A 15,460-nucleotide genomic window follows, 5' to 3' on the forward strand; every position below is an offset into this window, starting at 1 on the left:
CACGGGCTGCCGCGGGGGGGTTCCGGGGGGAATGTTACCGCTCTCCCACCTTCCTCCCCCTCTCCCCGTGCGTGGTACGGTCCGCTCCTACCTCTCGGCGCCCTCACTTCGCCCTCCCGGCGGAGTCGCGAGTGGCTGGGGGGGGAGCCATAGCCGCTGCCTCGTCTTCCCGCTCCGTCCGCCCTCCCCTGCTCCCCCCCCCCCCCCCCACGGGCCGGACACAGTTGGTTTATTCCGAGAAGCCGGCCGGTCTTCTCCCCTTAAACCGCTGGGTCTCGCACGTCTTCGGCCATTTCCGACCGAACCGGCGGAAGTTACCGAAGTGGTGGCGGAACCTAACGATGGGGGGCGGAGATAGCCGAAGTGGGGGCGGAGATAGGCGAAGCGGAGGCGGAGATACCCGAAGGGTTGAGGGCGGGGAGCAGAGAGACTCGCCTCCGGAACCTGCCGGGAACAGCCGAAGGTCCCTCAGCTCCGCTCCCGCCACTGCGCACGCGCGCCGCGCCCGGGCGCTTTTTCCCGCCTAAAAGGCAGGCGCGCGCCCCTCGGTACCTCACACCCTCCGCTCCCCTCATGGAGGGGCCGCCATGTTGTCAGTGCTCGATGCTTCCTCGAAGGGGCAGCCGCAGGCCGGCCCTGTGAGCACACAGCTCTATGTATCCCCCTAAAATCCTGTCAGAGTGTCCTTATGGAGCTCAGTCGGTCCATGTAGTGCTGTGAATCCTCCAAGAACCCCATGAGGATGCCGCCATGGAGCTCTGTCATGCCACAGCCCTATAGTTACGTGGATGCAATGGTTGCCACTGACCCTGTGAGAGCCGTCCAGGTGCCTCCTGGCAAAAGGGGTTAGGAAAACAACTATATTGTGGGAAAATGATCAGCAGATACTAAAATACCACTATGGTTTGGAGTTTGTTACAAAATAACATCCAGATCCAAGCTGGAGGGTTGGCGTGAACAGCATCAGTGGTTAAATGTTGTTAAGTCAGAGGAGCTATGTAGAAATCACTGACAAGTACCAAACATAGAATGCAACAGATGGTAACTGAAGCAAAAGAGGGGGAAAAAAGCAATGAAGAAATAAATGTGGGGGGGAAAGGCAAGTAACAGTGCCAGCATCTTCTCACAACAAAACCACGTCACACAGGTCCAGTCCCCTGTTTATGCATTCTAATTTTATATATTAGGAGCTCCATGAAAGGCATTCATATTTATAGCAATCAAATTCCACCCCAAAACACACAATCTGACAACTTTGGGGGAATTAGAGAGTTTTTCACAGGAAGAAATGGGGGTTTATCTCCAGGAGTAAAAGAGGGTGGTGTGTTTCTGGCCACAAAGCTCCAAGAATCTCAGCTTTAATAAATCATGAGCACTTCAAAATGGCGAAAAACCACTTTTCCATTGCTCTATGCTTTTTAGCAGTCATTTACACATGTGTAAAGAATGCAAGGAGAAACTAACTTTTATTTTGAGATGAAAAACCAGCGAGGGTTGAGGCGGGGGCACAGGTCCACCCTTTGATAAGCAGCACAAAATCCAATCTCGCCGCAGGGAACATGCTGTACAGAAGGGCAGGAATAGGCACTGCGGGTTCAAAGGCTCGGAGAAACAATACTTTTTATATTTTATCAGGACAAAAATTTTAAAAAGACTATGACTATCACACAGTAGAAAGACTAAATTAACACTCAAATCATTGAACACACCCACGTTGTCCTACCACACACATCTGTTCCCACTGTGCCACAGCTTGGGGTTTTGCATTCCACCCTGATCTACCTGGAGCTCTGCATGAGGAAACAGGGAGACAATCAGTCCCTTCAGGTCCTCACTGAGGAGGAGACACCAGTGGAGAATGTGCACTTCAGGACTCAACTCAAGCAACAATTCTTCTCCCAGCTACCAGAAGAAAACAAGCTGCCAGGATCAGCAGCCAGTCTGACAAGTCTCCCTTTCAGGAAGTGTTATCAAGGCTATTACAGATTATATTGACAGAGACACCTTCAGATTTAATCCCCTTCTCTGTGTGTTTCCCCTTCTTACTCTTAACAGGAATTGGTATTAAAGAGGAGTTTTCAGCTTCCCTTCTAGCAAGTGAAAAATGCACTACTCTGCTGCCTTCTGTTTATCCCAAAAGAAAAATCACTGTATTCAAATACCCTCAATTTCCAAACTTTCCTGCCATCCGGGCTTTTATTTTCTCATATACATTCAAAATTTCCACATCAGAAATGGATCCTAAAGGACAGAGTCTATAACCTGTGATTAATAATAGTTTAAACAAGAAAATAAGTTGCAGATAAAGTTGCCCAACACTTTTCTGGCAAGGAGAAGCCTTTTACTCTTATCAGCTTCCAAACCTGTTTTCCCAAAGGAACAGACTCAATTCACAGTGCCAGTCCTGTTAAAGACTTGGAAGCTCCATGGTGACCTTGAGCTGAAGCTGACAGGGTGGAGGACTGAAAACACTAATCCTGCTGTATGGAAACGTGCAGATGTAAAGCAAAGCCACCTAAAAAGCAGCCGCAGTTTAGATCTTGGCCTTCCGTTCAACCTTTAGGAAGAAACTCTTCCCTGTGAGGGTGGTGAGGCCCTGGAATAGAATTCCCAGAGAAGCTGTGGCTGCCCCATGCCTGGAAGTGTCCAAGGCCAGGTTGGACAGGGCTTGGAGCCCTGGGATAGTGGAAGGTGACTCTGCCCATGGCAGGGTGTGGCACTGGATGAGCTTTAAGGTCCCTTCCAACCCAAACCAGTGTGGGATTCTGCTCACAGAATCATTTCTTTAGACACCTCTGTATTATTTCAGGCTGGGAACCTCCCTTATATTTATTACCTTTGAACTTACCTACACTTGGCAGCTGCAGCTGAACACAGTCAGTGCCATCACACCTTTGTGTCCTTTCCACGTAAATAGTCCCCACTTTCCCTCTTTTCCTTACCTGCACTACATTCCCTCCTCCTCATCCCCCTTCCTCCTAAGCATGTCTTGCATCCTGGTGTCTCCAACCTGCTCTAAATTACATTGAGTCATTGCAAGCAGGTATTAAGGAGTTTCAGAGCCAGCTAATGCACATTTCCGTGGCACGCTTCCATGGCCTGAAATAAACCTCAGAAAAACACGGAACAACAATGGCAGGGAGGACCCTGGGCTTCCATCTTTTCCCTGCTGCAATCCTTCTGGTACATCTTTTTTAATCTCTTTGTCCTCCCTTCCACCGGAGACAGTACCAAGGTTGGACCATCCACGGATTTTACAAGTTTCATGGAATGTTTTCAGACTGCACTCTTAACCTCAGACACTTCTATCGGATTTCATAGGATTCAGCCACTTTTTAGCCCCAGGGTGCTGTAGGTGCTAAATAGATTATCTACATCTCTCAGCCACTATGGAACAACTACACAGCAAAGCTCAGTTTTTAATCCTGCTGAGACTCCGACTGCTTTTGGCCATCAGGTATCCCATGGCTTCACGAGAGGAAATGTTAATCTGGAACGCTGGCCAAACTCCAGCTTAGGTAATTATATTCTGACAATTTACATTTTCCCTGCAGTTTTTTAATGGATATGGAAATTTTTTTTCTTCCCTTACTTTATGACATAAAAGCAGTGGCCTGGTCGTGCTCCTGCTGTTAGAGCAGCTGCCAGGCTTCACAGCTTAAGTAGCTGCATTTCAGGGGTAAGTGAAGGCATCTCAGTACAGTTAAATAAAACCCTTTGAAGACCCCATGGGCACAAGGAGTATTGTAACAATACACCCCACTGCTGGCCATAAAGCATGGAAAGGGCTGGAACGTGAAATTAATCACCCAGGGGCAATATCTGGCCTAGGAAAGGAAAAGGAAGGGACACAGAGACATAAAGGCTTTTTCCTCCCAAATCCTAATTCTGCTTTGGACCCGGTGCAGCCCCAGCTGGGATCCAAAGAGCAAACACAATGAACTGTCAGCATCCTGCACAGAGGAACCAGTTCCTGGTGGCAAAAGAAAATAAGCTTATAAAAGTAGTGGAAGCTTTTGGAAAGATGCTGGAGGACACTGCCTGGTGCTTAAATGGGATGAGGAAAATAAATGCCTGTTCCCTTGCTAATGAGGGCACACTTGCTGTTTTTGTTTTACCTGGCTTTGTAAAAGAAAAATCATTGGGCAAGAAATGGAGTAGAAGTTTTTGTTTGGGGTGGAATATTATGGATCACACTCTGAGTACATCGAATTGCACTGCCACATGTTTGATTAGGGACAAACATTCTAGATAAATTAATTAAATGACTGTATTATCATAGAATCACAGAGTGGTTTTGGTTGGAAGGGACGTTAAAGATCCTCTCATTCCAAACCCAAAACCACCATGTTTTGTTTATAAAACCATTCATAACCATTCTATGTTCTTCACAAAAACCTTTCTAAAAGGCTAATTTTCCTATTTCAGCAACACCTATGTAAGTTCTGAGGGATGAGGACTGTGGTGACAAAGAAATGGAGAGATACTGGATGGATAGAGACAAGTGTAGCTTTCCCTCCTCCCCAGTATGTTCCAGATCACTACAACCAAAAGCTGTTACCAGCACTAGGTGAGTATTTTTCACAAGTAGTTTGTGGACCAAAATACGTTTTTCCCCATCCCCAAAATGACCAGAAATGAATTTCAGTGTGATGGGCCACTCCTGGCTTTGGTGGAGCTGGACATGGCATAAGTGGGTGAAGGTAGAGGGAGTTTCCTTCCCCTTGTTCTGTAACAGCTCGCAGTAATTCTACACTGATCCAGCATCAAAAGAAATTATCTAAAACATATCTAAATAGAACTTAGCTACAGAAATATTTTTTTAAATCCCATTAAGAGACTTCCATATTGCAATACTCCTGGAAATTTCATGGACTCCTAAGAAAGACACAATCCAAAGCAGGAAGCAGCAGCCCAGCCTGGGGACAGCCAAGCAAAATTCCAACTGGGTCTTGGCAATGGCTGAGTAACGGCACAAAATACCAGCACTGCCTCTTTCCTCAAGGCTCCTTCTCCTTCCAAGCCCTGCTGCACTAAGGAATCAGCTGCATTTCTGGAAAATTCCCTTGAATTCCTGGAGTATTACAGCTAACCATGCTTCCCCTTCATCTCAACACAGATGCTTTGAAGTTTTCCAGAGATACCCAAGGAAGAAGACACATCCAAATACCCAGACTAGCCCCAAACTCCACCCTGGAACAGATGGCGGGATACTAAATACAGACACATCTGGTAACCACTGGTATGAAAAAGCTGCCAGGCATCAGCTTATTCTGCTCTACTAAATATTCCATAATTTGAACTTTATTTAAACAGAAGTTAAAAAGAAACAATCATTTTGCTTGTCTATAACATAATCCCCAAACACCTACATATTTAAACTGTGGCACAGCTCAGGCATTACACTCTGGCCTACCAAAAGCACTTTTTTTTTAATTAAGCACTCAGCACTGTCTAAACTTAAATTAAAAGTGACTGCAAACCAAGCAGTTGGGTAAAGTACAAAAGCATCATTTTCAGCGTGTGCTTTGTTGCACCAGGCTACCAGACTCAAGGCTGTGATGCTCCAGCTCTTCAGCTCACCCTCGAGTCCACAAAATTTGAGGGCCCTTGACAAGCTGCCAGATTGCTGAGCGTGCTTGAAAAGACTGGGGGAGCGCAGACTCTGCTCACGCAGACCTGTGTGTTTAAGCCAGCTGTTCCATTTGTCCCTGGGTTCAGCTCCCACAATGTAAAGCAGGGATAATTCTTCCTTGTCAGGAAAACTATCTGTTAGAAATTATCATCATCATGTGCTAAAGGCAGCTGGGAAACACGTCTGCAGGTGGCTGGGGAAAACACCCACCCTCAAAACCCCCCACCAAAGTCAGACCTTGAGCCTGCACACTACCCATGGTCACCCCAAATGCACTCCCAAAACTCCATTTAAATAATCTTTTGGGACATTGTTCCACGGTTCTTTCTGTGAGCTGAGTGAATCATCTGTGTCTGCTAAAAATCCAAAGCGATAGCAGGCATAAAACGATCTTTCTGGATTAGAGTCACTTTGGGAAAAGGCTGTAAAAGGCAGTCTGCTGGGACTGTGCTGGAGGTCCGCTGGAGACCCCACCGTTGGGTTTGGATGTGTGCAGAGAGCTTTTAAAAATGACTAGAGAGAAAAAGAAATACTCTGAGGAGCTGGCTGATAAGGGAGTCTTAAATTCCAGGTCTAGAAGGAAGAACAAATACCAGCAGTGGGGCCCTGTAAATCCGGGATGTAAGAGCCAACAGACCTCTGAACAAAACAGGCACTGAGCAAATGAGAGGTGATTCTGCAGGAGACTTCTGGCAAATAGTGAGGATGCTGTAATACAAGCTGCTTGTGATCACTCAATTCAAGCCTATTTGCCACAAATTAACTCAGTTTAAGCAAAATAAAAGCAGGTCTGGAAGGTTTTCAGTTTCAAAAAGTTGAGGTAATTAAGCGAACTAGTTTGAGAGGCTGAATGGCTGAAAGGCTCCACTAAGACCTTGAAACCAAAAAAGAGAAACCATCTGCCTTTGCATCCTGAATAGAGAATGTGAATAAGAAGCACAAGTAGGAATCGAGGAGAACACGCTAGAGATTGGAGATAGTCAGGGTCAAGCCCCCTGGCTGAACAGAGATGCTGCTGTTGAGTGAAGAGAGTGTGAGGGTGAAGGGAGGGTGAGCTCTGACATCCCACAGCCACGTTTGAAAGTGCACCTGAAGTTGTCCTGTAACCACAGTCATCCCCTACTTCCAGTGTCCCTCTGGAATCATGGAGACCTCCAGGCAGAATATCCTTGCTTAAGGATGGAGGATGGGGAAGGCTCAGCTCTCAATGACAGACAAGGCTGGAGAACTGAGGCTGAATCAAAACATAAAAAGCATGGAAATACTGAGCACAAAGTGCCCATGAAATCAAAGTTACACCATGCTAAAATAGCCTGGCACTCATCTTTGATAAAATAACCATGGCCTTCTGATAAAAAAGCACTTGGTCTTATTTATTGGGATTCTAGCAAAGCAACCAGAAATCTGGGGACTGTTTGTAAATGGGGAAAACTGGGATCGATAACGAGAATGCCGGGATCGATAATAAACACTTGCATGGCTTAAGTGCTGCAGGTTTTTAAAAAAGCATCTTACCAATGATAAATAACAATAAATAATTGTCAGCATTTTGAGCACAGTCTATTTCAAGGCCTAACTTTACTGTACAAAAGGCTTTAAATTTTAAAAAATAGATATCTAAGTAGCACAGCCCTGCTGCCAAAGCCAACCACTAAAATAAGGAAGCAGGTGGCAGCTGCTGCTTTTTCCCAGCTCAGAAGGTACTTCCTCCTTTCCACAGTTCACCCAGTTCAGTTATTAGTGCATTACAAACAGAGCAACCCACTCCAACCTGAATCATAATGAAAATATTTCTTAAAAAGTAAACCTTCCTTTTTTTTTTTGTTACCTGCAAGATCCTTAAGTGTATTTGCAAAAGCGTGGGACAGGAAATCCAGAGTCTGATCCCTTAATACTGAAGCCAACCACATTGCATAATCCCATTAATACATTTATCGGGCTCCATCTTCACAGTAATCAGGTTTTTAGCCCTTTACACAACTCCCATTAGAAGGCTTTTCCAGCACCTCCCTTGGTTTGAAGCTGTTCTGCTCTTTTCCAGACTAAACTTTTTCAGAGTCTTTTGTTCTTGTGCTGGAATTGTCATTTAACTTCAATAACTCTTCTCCCTCTCTGGTATTTACACCACTGTATTTATCGAGAAAGAATCTAATTTTTCTCTGCCTTTTTTTTGTCACCACCTGACCATCCAGCTTGCTTTAATCATTTTGGGAACCAGATTCCCCGTTATCCAGATCATTTCTAGCAGATGCCCTCCCCTGCACCTTTTCCAGCTGGAATCAATCTTTCTCCTGTGGACAAGGAATGCAGAATGCATTTCAAGCAATGCCTCACTAAAACCTGTTGCAGTGGCATTCGCATTTCCTTGTCACCAGTGGGAATAATTCAGTTGACAAATGTGATCCCAGAATGTATCTTTATCATCAAGACATCAGAATTATCCTGTGGTTGATTAATACATTCCAATTCCCACACAGAACCCCCAGCTTTCTATCAGAGTTTGCATTATAAGAACTCACATTTGCTTACAGACAAATAGTCCTATAGTCAGTCATTCTTCTCCTAGGATCTCCTGTTTTTCCTCTTTTGATGACACCTCCAAATCCCATTAATTTCTGCTCTATCATTAGTCAGTACCTTGATTAAGACCAGGCTTGGGACCAGTCCATGAGGAACACTATTGCTAACTTGCCTGCCAATCCTTTTTCAACCATCCTGCCTTTTCTGCCTTTTATACAGGATTTATTGATGCAAAACAGGAGCAAAATACTTCAATTCTGATTGATTTAAACTCTCTTGCTTTGCATTTTTTTGTTTGTTTTTTTTTTTTCCTTAATGAAAGGCTGAGTTTTGCTGGTGGAGAACAACAAAGGCATATTTCTCCATAAACCAGGCCTTTGCCTGAACTGCAAAGCTGTCCTATTTTTACAGTTGGGCATCTATAAAAATTAATAAACCATGCAAGTCAACACACTTGATGTTAAAAATGGTAAATGAAGTTTCTTAATGACTAGTCTCACTTTTTCATTGTACTTAGGGTTTATGTCACAAATTTAAAAAACAATGAAAAAGACATGTCAAACTCATAGTTAAATAAAATTAAGCTAAAAGTGCTGAATGCATAGTTTAAATTAAAACAAACTGCTTTATTGTACAAAGAAATTCTGCAACCTATAAATAGAACAAATTTCTATCTATTCAGCATGTCTTCAGGTTTCCAGAACTTGAAACAAAATTAATTTCTATTCTCATGCAAAAGAAGAGATGATGCACAAGTAAAATGAAAAGTGGCAAAAACAACTTCATTAAATTTGAATTAAATGAAATCATTTTCTTTCACCCACCTGTGAAGGAGAGGGCACTCACACAACCCAAGCACAGCCACTGTCCTCCTCCCATCCCTCCTCTCCCTCCCCATAAATCCATGTCCACACGGGAACTGCAGAAACAGGCTGACACCACCACAGAAGTCTGAAATCCCACTGGCCACAGGCAGCGAAGCTTTTCCTGGTGCAAGTGCAGCCAGACAGAGCTCAGCAAGAGGAGCAAACTGGAGAATAAACATGGGGATCACTCCAGCTGGTGTGAGCAGGGTTTGACCCAGCTCTGCACATCCACTGCTGCAGATCAGCAATTGTCCCCAGCAAACATTACCTCAGTACCAGCCTTACAAAATTGCTTCAGCTTCCTCATCAGAGAGGAAAGGAGAGAAAGTAATGACGTTGTCCAAGCCTTCTTCATTCACCAGTCCTGAAGCACTCTGAGATCCTCCAATATATGGCAATGCTTGTGTTTAATCAATACCAGTGTCGGCTTCCAAGAGTGCAAGAGCAAACAACCATTTGCCCTTCCAATTACAGCAAAGTTTCACTAAAACCACTACGTATGTCAAGATTTAAATTCAATCAAATTTAAAGAGGAGGAAAAATCCTCCCTTTCTCCCACCAGTGACAGAACAATACTATGCTCTGCCTTTTTTTTTTTTTTGGTAATTAAAAATAGGCTGAACTTTAGGAGTGTTATTGCACTAGAAGCAGTAGAATAAAGTGCATCATAAAAAGATGCCACTGGGATCAGTTGAAGCCAAGAAAATTGAAAACATTTCAAAGGAACAAAGCCAAAAACACAGAACCAGATTTAAACTTGGCGTGTGCTGTGGCAGGAGGCCAGTGGAAGCAGAACCTGCTGGGGGAGTGTGGAGAGGGAAGGCTCCCTGCTGCAGCCCACGGGTCAGGTGTGATGGGCCAGGTAATGTGGTGGCACAGCTGGTACACCTGGGAGACATCAGTGAAGCAAAGCCCACTGCAACTTGCTGGGCTCCATCCCGGCGTGGCTGAGCTCAGCTGTGAAACATTCTCATCATATTAAACCATGGCATTAATAAACACTGAACTGTTATACACCACTTGCCATCTTCAAAGAGCTCTAAACCCAATGACTAATTCTCACAACCACCTCCTTAGGTGCAGGAACTGTTTATAAAGATGAGAACAAAGGCAAAATGGTGAAGTCATTGGCCACAGTTCCTAAAAAGCAATTTTTTAAACCAGAGGAGCACAAGGCTGAAATTCAAGGCTCCCAGTGACACAGCCCCTTCAGTAGGAGGAATTTCCCTTGTGTTTCTGCGACAGCAGGACACGTCTACCACCACTTGTCCCCAAACCTGAAACTTCACATATAAAGTACTTCTCTAATGTGTGTGAAACTGATTTTATTCTTCTCTGTGCAGGCAGGGAGCAGCAGAGGAAGCAAAACGGATGAAGTGATGGTACAATGGAGATCAACAGGAAGTTTTGGCCACTAAACTTGCACTTCAGCTGATGTGGTTTAACCAAGAAAAAAAAAAAACCACCTAGCAAAGCCTCCTCACTAGAAGGCTGGTAAATCACAATTCCTAGATTCTCTTCTTCATCTCAGTTTTTCCTCCAGCAAATAAAATTACTTTAAAATTTACAAACAGATTCAGCTTTATGGCAAACTCTTGGAGAAAAGATGCACAGAGCATCTCTGTTACCAATGCTCAGCTCAGCGGAGATCTCCAGGGGAGACTAGAACTAAAAAATATCTTAACAAAATGCCAGAAACAAGAATAAGTTACTAAAGGGAAAATAAACCCAACACACTTGTGTTTCTAAGCACCTCAACAATATTATCAATAAACCCAGATGCAGCCTTCACAAAAGGTGCAGTGACAATCAATTCAAATGGATGGCACTTCTGTAATGCCCCTATTTGACTCTAGAGCTGAAGCAGATAAAAATTCAAAGATTGGACTTCCTTGGTATTTTTATGTTAATCTGCACAGCTTTAGGAAATTGTTGCGACTCAACTCCAATTCACTCTGTGCAGTCAGAGCCATTCAAGTACCTACCAGCAATTTTCATAGCCCTCGAAGTCTATCTCATAACCTGTCATCAACCCAATGCTTTATCTTTCCTGAAAAAACCTGTCAGGAGCACCAGGCAGGCTCCCCCTCGGTTCAGATAAGCAGAGCAGACCTGACTCATCCTCTTTTTTTTCCCCTTTCACCTTGATTTGTATTGTCTCCTTTACAATTTATTTTCCTGCAGAGCACAAGATCAGGCTACGTATATGTATAATGTGTGTGCAAGGGACAACGAGAGAAAGAAAGTGTTTTTAATCTCCACCTATCCCTCTTTCTAACAGTTCCTTCTGCTTCATCTTCTTGAAGGTATTTTAGCATCAAATTCAAATGAATTCTCCCTTTCTCTTGCTTTTGTTGAAAGAAAACAACAGGACATGTGAGAAACCCAGGTAGGAGGAGGAAATGCTTCCTGATCTGGAGAGCTTGGACTTGCTCAAGCCTTTTGCTGTGTTTCTGCAGAAAGCAGACAAGCAGCTACACCTCACTACGGGCTACATTTGCCCAAACTGCCACTGCATTTAAACTGAAAACCAGTTTTATTGCAAATAGAGATGGGCATCCACGGGCCTGAGGTCTGCCAGGGCAGCAAAGGGCCCCCGCTCTGGCTCTCGTTGATAGATCCCATGGAACAGCCGGAAGATCTCCCTCCCTCCTGGGGACTGTCTGGTATCCACTCACACAAGCTGGCGCAAGCTGGCGCTACACCCCTCCCCGAGGCTCTGTGAGTACCCGGGCTATCCCTCATGCCTCACTGCCTGTTTTTCATGAACTTATGCAACCTTCATTACCCTTCAGCCCAGTGTCTCTTTGTCAGGCTTGCATGAAACAGGCTGGCAGGTTCAGAAGTTGTTGGGGTGGCACAAACATACGGGGTGATTGGGTGAGATTGAGGCTCATTTTGTAAGACGACAACACAGATGTTGGTTATTGTGTCATGGATCTGAGCAGAGATCCCAAGCAGCAAAACAACTTAAAGATTTAGGTGCAAGCACGCAGAAAAATCAGTATTTGGATGAACTTGGGAACTGCCAAATGTCTAAAATATCACACTGATAAAGAAATCCCCCAGCCCGGCTTCTTGGCATCAGCCAGCACTAGAATGACACTGCCACGGTCCCGGGGCAGCTGAAGCCAGACAGGACCACTCAGAGCAGAGTCAGAGGCTGCACCACACTCCCAAACTGCTTCACCAATTAGACTGGGGTTGCACCACAGACAAAGAAAGAACAGAGCTGAGATGGACCTAAAAGTTCATCCCTTTACTCCAGGCTGCACAAAGTTTTACTTCAGTAATTTTCTTCCATAAATCCACCTGAAATTCTCCAGAATTTCTTCAGATTATGGTTGTCAGGCCCAGGTCAGTGACAATCCAGGTAGAGCAAAAGCTCTATCTCATAAATCCTTTTAATTCTTTAAGCCTCTCTTTTCACCACCATTGTGATGCTCTCCTTTTAACAAGGCCTTCAAGGCAACATGAAACACAAAAGAGCAAGGAGCAAGAAAAGTCCTCAGGTGGTCAAAGATTCATTACAACAGACAATCATTCCCTTTATCCTCTCTCCAGCCCCCACTTAATTGAGTAGCCTGATAAATTGATGAATTACAGTTAAATTATCTTGCTGTGATGCCTCTTGCTGATGAATAAAGAATATCCTGCCAGAGTTTCCTGCTTTCAGGTGATGGATTTGAGCCCAGGCTGCAACACAATTCCTTGTGACTGACAAGCTCAGCTATTTTCACTCTTAATCTTGATAATATTTGATTGAATAAATCCAAGGTCATAATTTCCTAGGTGGATAAATTGTTCAAAATATCACCAGCCCTCCAATTACTTCAAACTGCGTCAAGAAAAAAGGTGAAGAATATTCATATAAGAGCTGCTGAGATTTCAGCCTCATGGCTGGGAAATATCTACACCCAAAACAAAGCTTTGCTGGAGCATGAACAAGCAACTGTGGAGTTCCATTTGTCATCTCACGGCCCACAGCCCTTTTCCTGCAGTCGTCAAACCTCAGGGACACAGACCCCTGGGGAGTGACATTGCTCATGTTCAGTCACAGCCCAGCAGATTCTTTCTTTTTTGTGTGAAAGTTTGATAGGAAGCAGCTTGGCTGAACTGGAGTGATTTCAAGACGTGGGAAGCAGGGAAAGGATAACTATTAATTGGCATCATTTTCTTTCAGCACATACAAACATTGTCTAATAGGGGGAGCCTTCAAACTCCTGTGCTTGAGCTTTAGTGAACACTTTGGAGATGCAACCTGATTTTTCCTTCCCATTTTCTTCTTCAAGAGGCAAAAATGGGAGCAAAAACTTCTGCACCTTGGCTGCACAGAACTTTCACACAGATCTCTGCACAGCATCAGCTGGATCGAAAGATGGTGTGTCATTTGTGAAATATTCCAGTCCTTTATTGTGCAAGCTCCTAATTATTAATGTCTAGGCTCCTTATTTCTGCAGTGAGATTTATGATGTAGCTCAAGGTGGTGGATTTGAATTAATTTTCCCTCAAATCTACTGATGGGAAACCACAGAAGTGCTCTTTATCCCCTCAACTTCTGTAGTCTCTGGAGTAGAAAAACCCCAAGGAACAAACAAGCCCCTCAAAAGAGGAATCTGAGGTGAAAATTGTCCTTCTCTACCTCCACCACCACCAGTGGCAAAAATGTCTTTTAAACAGCTCCACACATCCCTTGTGGGCAATATAGACAGATTTTAGCAAAATTTCACTGTTGTATCTGGTTTTAGGGGATATAAACTGCACTACTGCAAGCCTCCTTCCATCCCACTGAGGCTTTTCAGACCAAGTGCAGAATGGGGACTGCAGCAGGAACAGGACAGAGCTGGTGCCCTGGAAAAGGGAGAAAAGAGGCAAGTGAGGCAGAAGCCAGTGGCCACACGTAACCCTTGCAGAGGGAGCCAGAAGCTGTCCCCGTGGAACAACAGCAGGAAACTGTCACTGAGCTGGCTGTGGCCTGTCACAGAGCTGGGCATGGAAAAGTCCTGCAAGGGAGAAGCAGAGAAATTCTGGAGATAGAGAGTTTCACTTCTGCATGTGATTCCCACAGCAAACTGAAAGGGAAAGAGTTTAAGCCCGAAAATTAAGATGGTTTTGGAGTTAAAACCATGGCTGGAGAGTCAAATGAAGTTAATCTCTTTTTTCCAAGAATAGGATACATTGGAAAAACACGTAGAGCAACCAGCACCTGGACTGATGGCACACGCTGCTCTTACTGGTCTAACAGGGCTTAACACAAACAGCTTGTGCTCCAAAAAACACTGATATTTATATAGTCATATGTGTATACATGTGCATATAGACATGCTGGTCACACATAATGCAAATAGAAAATAAACCCACAACATCTTCTGGCTCCAGGATGTGGGATTTAAAAAAAATAACAGTCTGCACGTGCTACAGCAAAAGTTGCATTAAAATAAGCACTGCTGGTACCAGTGAGTTATAGATGCTTGCAAGAGGTGGGATAAAGGGATTTCACCATGTTTTGTTCCCTCAGAGGTAACTGCACTCTTATCAGGAGATGCAGGATATGAGTCTCTGACACTGCTCTGATTCATGCTCTGGAATAAAGCAGACATTTGATGGCATCTGCATTGCTGACTCAATTGCGTATCTTCAGTGCTGATCTTGTTGGTGCTGGGAAAAGGGATTGGGAGGGAAAAGTGCTCTTGTTGCCTGCACGCAGGCAGCAACACGGCCACGGCTTTGCTGTTTGCCTCAGGGCCTCACTGGTAAAAATAGGTAAATAAAGAAAATAAATGTGTTCCTGCCTCCATCCCACATCCACCAAGGCAAGGCTTTCAGCTGGTTTTCTCCACCCAGACTTGGCAAAGCAACTTCAAGGAAAAAAAGAAATTCCAACTGCTCCGCTTTTGGAATATATTTGAAATTAAAAGAAAGTAAACCTTGCCCCATCTTCTCCCTGCACTTTACTCCCAGCCAGTCTCAGAAAAAGGTGGAAGACAAATATTTTCTTGTTGAGGCTCATTCTAACTCCATGTGGTTGTTTCCAAAGTCTGGATTTATTTAAGTTTCAGCTCTGACACATCTAATTTTCTTCCTTCTGGGGAATAAACAAGAAGAGCAGCAACCCAGCAGATAATGAAACAGATTCTCCTCCAGCTCTACAAGTAGAAAGTTGAAAGGTGGCAAAGAAGATAAATGAACACCTTCAAGGGTGCTTAGAGGATGGGAATGGTGATTTCCAGCAACTTCTGCCTCATCTGGTGCTCTGGCAGCCATTGGTGAACATTCACAGCCCGGTGTGCCAGAGCCAGCACGGGATTGCTGCTCTTGTTCTCTTCCTGCCCTGCCTTCCTGCCCACAGCTGCGATGGATATAGCTGCTCAGCCTCTTCTCACAAAGCAAGAGGGGCTGTGACACCTTCTGTGCTTAAAAGTGGGTGATTTAGCAAGAA

At 44.4% G+C, this 15,460-nt stretch overlaps 1 protein-coding gene across 4 annotated transcripts in view; it reads right to left on the reverse strand.

Annotated features, from left to right (window-relative positions):
• EXTL3 (exostosin like glycosyltransferase 3) overlaps window positions 1-280 on the reverse strand; it is a 112,003-nt gene extending 111,723 nt beyond the window's left edge. For all 4 annotated transcript variants that reach the window (XM_082277199.1, XM_082277201.1, XM_082277200.1 and 1 more), the window contains exon 1: window positions 92-280. The gene's annotated coding sequence lies outside the window, so the exon portion shown is untranslated. The remainder of the gene's footprint in view (window positions 1-91) is intronic.
• Between the last annotated feature and the right edge of the window lie 15,180 nt (window positions 281-15,460).

This window comes from Coloeus monedula, assembly GCF_965178545.1.
Source record: "Coloeus monedula genome assembly, chromosome: 2".
NCBI lineage: Eukaryota > Metazoa > Chordata > Aves > Passeriformes > Corvidae > Coloeus > Coloeus monedula.